Genomic DNA, 6,853 nt, shown 5'->3' on the forward strand with positions numbered 1-6,853 from the left:
TCTATTCACACACATTTTCTGGAAGACAAAATTGAATGTAAGCGACTTGCCTATTTGGGTATCCTGCTAAAGCCAAGAATGCTCTTACCTGCCCTGACCTGAGAGAATGCCTTGAAACTTCCTTAGGTGATCTTGCCTATCCGTATTGCTTTTCTTCCCTGAGACGCTCTCCGACCCAGGCTTTCAAAGTATCATGTTGTATTCGACAGCTCTGTTGCATTGAAAGTTAGTAGTAATATGATTTGGGAGAGTTTTTAAATTATGAACTATTTTCACATGAAACAGATATGATAAAATTACATTGAATACCAATGCACCCACCATCTAGCTTAGAATAATTTTTAAATATTATCAATAGAGTTGAAGTAACTTTTATATATTTTCCAATCACAACCTCCACCTCTCCCACTATCTCCAAGTAACCTAAATTTGTTGTCTATTAGTCATTTCTTTATACATTTTTGGCATACCCATATGATCTTAAATAATATATTGTGGGGAGGTTTTTTTTTTTTTTTTTTTTTGCCTTGACATTATGTGGTTGGTATTATGGTACATGTTTTGTTTGTTTTTGCCTTAAAGTATAATTTGTCTGTTATTGCTATAAGTATACCAACATTCTTTGCTTTGTATTTGCCTGTTACATCTTTTACAGCCTTCCTATGTTATGTCCTGCAATTTAAAGGTATCTCTTTAACATAGCACGTAACTGAATGATTTTAAAACACAATTTAAAAATCTCTAGTTTTTAACTGGTGAGTTTAGGTCATTTATATTTATTGTTATTACTAATCTATATGGATTTATTTTTAACATTTTATTTTGTACTTTTTATTTGTTTCCTATTTCTGTGCTTTTTTTTTTTTCTCTTTTTTCATGACATCTTTTGAGTTGCATTTTAAAGTGTTTTCTCCCTCCCTCCACATTCTTGGAAAAGGAAGAAATATGGTGTACTTTTATTATTTTACTGGTTACCCTTGAGTGCCTACTATGTGCCAGGAACTATTGTAGGTTCTGGAGATAGAGCAATTAACACAACAGTTCTTTCTTTTATGGGTTTTACATTTTATTATGGACACGACATTTAAAAATAAATAAAATGATAATGTCACATGTGGTAAATGCTACTGATATAGTTTAGATATCTGTCCTCGCCAAATCTCATATTGAATTATAATCCCTAATGTTGGAGGTGGAGCCCAAGGGGAGGGTTTGGGTCAATGGAGTGGATCCCTCATGGCTTGGTGCTGTCCTTGGGACAGTGAGTCTCAAGATCTGGTTGTTTGACAGTGTGTGGCATCTCCTCCCTTCTCTCTCTTGCTCCTGTTCCTGCCATGTAAGATGTATCTGCTCCCCCTTTGCCTTCTGCCGTGATTGGAAGCTTCCTGAGACCTCCCCAGAAGCTGAGCAGATGCCAGCACCATGCTTCCTGTACAGCCACAGAACTGTGAGCCAATGAAACCTCTTTTCTTTATAAATTACCCAGCCTCAGGTATTTCTTTATAGCAATGCAAGAATGGCCTAATACAACCCTAAAAGAGAAGAATGCAGGATAAGGGATAGAGAGCAGTTAGAGAGTGTAACTATATACAGGGCAATAGGGAGAAACATCTGAAAAACTGACATTTGAGTAGGAACCTGAAGGAAGTACAGCAGGAAGCCTTTTAAACACGTGGTATGACACATTCCTGGGAAACAGTGCAGCAGAGGAAGCTGTGTGAAGAACGAGGAGGACAGTTTTGCTGTCATGGAAACAGCTGGGAAGAAGATTTGTCAGCCATGAGGTCAGAAAACATTGGTTCAGGAAAATGGGGATGGATGACCTCGGACCTTGGAGAGCAAGGAAGAGGCCTGGGACTTCATGCTGGACTTCAGAGGAAGTCCTATAGGGAGTTTCAAGCACAGAGATGTGATGCTCTGACCTGCGATTCAGAATGATGATTCTGGTGTACAGATTAGAAGAGCAAAGGAAAGAGCAGAAGACCAGCTAGAAAGCTTGCAGGAACCCAGACAACAGATCGTTCTAGGTGTGGTGGGAAGGGCTTGGATTCTGGATATCTCGATGTTGTAGCAAATGGGATTCGTTGGTGGATGGATTTAAGGTGGGAGAAAAGGGAGAGCAAGGTTGACCACGGTTTTAGTCTGACAGCCTGGATGGGAAATCACCATTTACTGAGTTGACACAAAGAGTGGAAGGAACGGGTTTGGAGGTGTGGAGCATCAAGTTAAATTTTAGGTGCTTGCTAGACATGGGACTGACAAGATTGCAGTTGGGTGGATTAGTCTTGAGTTAATGAGAGAGACCAGAGCTGGAGACATGGATTCAGAAGTTACTAAAACTCTATTAATATTAAATAGAATTTAAAATTAATTGTTATCACTCCCCTCCTCCCAAGCCATACAAGTTTCAGGAAGCCTTCTAACTCCAGTCACTTTTTCTCATTCTACCTGGCTTTGTTGCCCAGTTGTTTAGTTCTTTTAATTTCCCCCCAATTAGGCATATTTGTTGTGTGATACAGGCAATATCCAGTTTGGTGACCCACATTCTTACTCATGGCTTTCTTCACCTTCCTCTATTCATCTTAAGCCTTTTCCTTGTTTTTAGAGAATATATTTTAAGTTTTCCTTTAGTGATAGTCAATGATAAAAATTGCTCATTGGCTCTTATTATTGAATGGGAGTTGGCCAGATGGACAGTTCTTTTCTCCCAGTACATTGAAGATATTGTTCTACCTTCTGGATTTTGCTCTTGCTCTTGAGAAATCAGCTGATGTGCTTTCTGTCACTCCTTTAGAGATAATCTGACAGTTTTCTCTATTTCTAATATCTTCTCTTTATCATTGATGTTTTATAATTTCACTTTGATAGGTTTGTGATGATTTTCATTTTTTAGTCCTTCTTGTTGAGCTTCTGAAGCTAAAGATTCATATATTTTTCATCAGTTCTGGAAAAATTTTCAGCCATTATCTCCTTTACTTTCCCCATTCTTGGCACTCTCTCCTCCTGGAATTCTGAGAGACATAGCTTAGGCCTTTCCACTGTCTCCTTCCTATCACTGACTCACTTTTTCATACTTTTCATCTCTTCATCAGTGTCAATTTATTGGTATTTCTTCAGCTATACACCCTTTATTTAACTATTCTCCTTAAGTTCTCACAGAATGTTTTCAAATGTGCCAGGCCTATTTTTTAATATTTTCTTCTTCATTGCTGATGTTTCTAATTACCTCTCCTATTTATCTGAATATTTTAAATGTGCTGATTTTATATTCTGAAAATTCTAATATCTGAAGTCCTTGGAGTCTAATTATGCTTTTACTATTTCTACCAAGTTCCTATTCCCATAACTTGTTTCCAGTTTTGTTTTGTTTTGTTTTTGTCCTTTAGATTTCTATTAGGCCAGAACATACCTGTGATGATTTGATAGACTTGAGTGAAGTGCATACTCCCATAAAGGTGTTTTTATTTGCTCTGCCATTGGCCCAATGGTACCATCAACTCAGGACATTTTTAAGTTGATTTCTCAGCATGATATGCCTCAGGACACATAAGGGTAAATTCAAACCCCAAAACCTACATAAGAGAGGGAATGGGGGAGTGAATTCTCAGGCCTTTCCCTCCCACCTGGGCCTAAGGCTGCCACGGAGTTTTCTAGAAGTGTTTGTGGGCAGATTGCTTTGTCGTTCCCACTCATTTACTGCGCTCCCTATTGGAAGATTCTGTAATTCTGCCTCTCCCAGGTGACTTTCTGTGCTCCTCTCAGGGCAGAAATGAGTCTTACCCATTTCCTTCAGGTTTTGGCTGAGACAATGTGAGTGCAACAGCTGTGAGGTCATCCTGAGCTCAAGGTCTAAGCGATGCCATGGGATTCATTCCTCGGGTACGAAGACTGCGCATCCCCCTCTGGTATGAAGACTGTGCATCCAGGTGCAGGCTGCTGCTTTAGGCTGTGTTCTCCATGAATACGTGGCACAGGATTTCAGCTGATCCCAGTTAAACTGTCCCCTTAGCAAGAAATTAGCCTTTGTGGCTGTGAGCTACTTGTTACTGCAGCTTAATGCAGCAAAAGCTGACTACAGTACTTCTTTGCCAGGAAACGTTTTATAGGTGAATCCTTCACTAACAGTGTAGCCTTTCAAGGATCCTGCATTTTTAAAGGGGTCTCAATTATCTGTCTTATTCCGTCTTATTCCCATTCTCTTAGAGTTAAATCCAAGACAACCTAGTCTCTCCTAATGGAAATTTTAAAACTCAGCAAGGCACAGTGGCTCATGTCTATAATCCTAGCACTTTGGGAGGCCAAAGAGGGAGGATTGCCTGAAGCTAGGAGTTTGAGACCAGCCTGGGCAACAAAGCAAAATCCCATTTCTACAATAAAAATAAAAATAACATTAGCTGGTCATGCTGGCATGTGCTATAGTCCAGCTACTTGAGAGGCTGAGGCAGAAGGATTGCTTGAGCCCAGGAGTTGGAGGCTGCAGTAAGCTATGATCATACCACTGCATTCCAGCCTGGGTGAGAGAGTAAGACTTCATCTCTAAAAAATAATAATAATAATCTGTGACAGATGTTATGAGTGTTCACCAAATTTTCAGTTCTCCCCTTCCAGGCTCCCGGAAGACTGCACTTCTCAGCCCCATTGATGTTTTGCAGGTCTGCAGAATCAGTTATGTCCAATCAAATAGAAAAGAAAGAGAAACTTCCAAACCACATGGAAGAACCCACACAAGCATCCAGTTTCTGTTTGTTGACCTGGGTGACGCTGGAGAAGGCCATGATGTACAGCCATGAGATGGAAGAGGGCAGGAGCCCTGAGTCACAGCATGGAGGAGAGTCTCCCAGAGCAGCAAAACCCTTTATGCAAATGAGCATTAACCTTTCATGTGTTATGCCCTGAAATTTCTGGAACTCTTTTTTTTATTGCAGCAAAACACAGCCTATCCTTAGCAATTCCCCAAAATTTTGGCTAATAATTTTGTCAAAAGTCCTGCTGGCTGCACTGGCTTTCATATCTGTTTAGCACTGTAATTTTCTGCTTCTTCATTTTTGGAACCCAAAAATTTCCCCAGTTCATCAAAAGCTTGTTTATGGACTCAAGATGCTGTCTTAAAAAGCCTAGTAGGGCTTTTCAGTACAGAGTATATAATATTGATAGAAAATTATGTCTGGAAAGTGTTTTTTTTTCCCATGGAATTTAATGCTTTATAGCAAATATATTGAGATTGAGTTAGAAAAATATCTCCAAAAGGAAAATTTAAACATTTCATGAGAACATGAAGAAACAAATCTCAAAAACAAATAAAAAACACCCAGGCCTCATGTCCAGGTCCTCAGGATTGCTATATCCCGCTATTGGGGAGCATCCTAGAATCTGGAGTTGTTTTTTTTTCTTTTTTTTTTTTTTCTTTTAGACAAAGTCTCACTCTGTCACCCAGGCTGGAGTGCAGTGGTGAGATCTCAGCTCACTGCAACTTCTGCCTCCCAGGTTCAAGCAATTCTCCTGCCTCAGTCTCCCAAGTAGCTGGGATTACAGGTGCCCACCACCATACCTGGCTAATTTTTTTGTATTTTTAGTAGAGATCAGGTTTCACCATGTTGGCCTGGCTGATTTCAAACTCCTGACCTCAAGTGATCTGCTCGCTTCTGCCTCCCAAAGTGCTAGGATTACAGGCGTGAGCCACCGCGCCTGGCCTGGAGTTTCTTTCCATGAGTTCCACTATGTTTGTCCTGTGCGATCAGACGCCACGGGAAAAAATACAGGGGACTTGGACAGATGAGCAACTGGCCGAATGATCACCTGGATCTTACAGCAAACGTGAAGGTGGGCTGCAGTTTCTCCATCCCACGGGATGCTGTGGCACCATCTGACACAGAGCTCTGTCCTGAGTGCCTATGTGCTGACCCTGTGACTCCTTGAGCTGCCTTGTAGCTTGCACCAGGGCCCTTCCTTCTGGATATTGTGCAATGTCCCTGGAACTCCTGTCTCCCTGCTCTCTGCCCTCCCAGTAGCTGTTCCAGTCAAGTGGACTCTTAATAAGCATCCTAACATACTCTGCTCTTCCTTAATCTTTTTGCCTTCCTACATGACAGACAGACCACCTATCTGAATGTCAATTTTCATTGTATTACACCTAGGATGTTTTGACTCATCGTTCAAGTCCCAGTTGCAATGTTATCTCATTTCCAGAGTCTTTTTGGCTGTCCCTGTTAGGGCGCATCACTCCTCCCTCTATACTCACAGAAAACTCTGTCCTGGCTTCCCAAAGCACCCTCACAATGCTTTGTAACTTCACATGTCGCGGGCAAGCATCTCGCAGTCCTGAAACCCGGGAGTCTCTCCAGGGCACATTGGGGTCGGCTCCAGGCAGCTGTTCTGGGTCTCTGGAGGTCTCCCACACAGCCAGGCACCAGCCAGGTAAGGGCTTTAGGGGGCGGATGCCATCGGCATCCTCTCTGCTTGCCCACAGGCCCCGTGTGTCTGTGAGGACAGGTGCAGGGCCAGCCTGGGGACCCAGCTGCTCCGGTCACCTTGGAGACGCAGGCAGCCCACTGGGTGGATGAAGCACACTCCTGGGGTCTGAGGGCAGCTGCACAGGCACTGCTGGAGTCACACACTCCTGGGGATTTGGGGGGGCAGGGGGCCACCGTCCCCTCTGCCACTGACCCAGCCCCCTGGCTTCCCAGCCAGTCCCTGCTGGGCCCTCCTGCCCTGCATCCAGCCCCAAGGGTATGGCACAAGCATGAGCCTCAGGTGTCTGCTGCACCCCTTCCGACTCTCAGGCCTCTAGGATGTTCCAGGCTTCACGCAGGGACCACTGTTCCAGCAAGGCCACTCTCCCTCTGTGGCTTTAAAC

This window comes from Symphalangus syndactylus, chromosome 1 (assembly GCF_028878055.3).
Source record: "Symphalangus syndactylus isolate Jambi chromosome 1, NHGRI_mSymSyn1-v2.1_pri, whole genome shotgun sequence".
NCBI lineage: Eukaryota > Metazoa > Chordata > Mammalia > Primates > Hylobatidae > Symphalangus > Symphalangus syndactylus.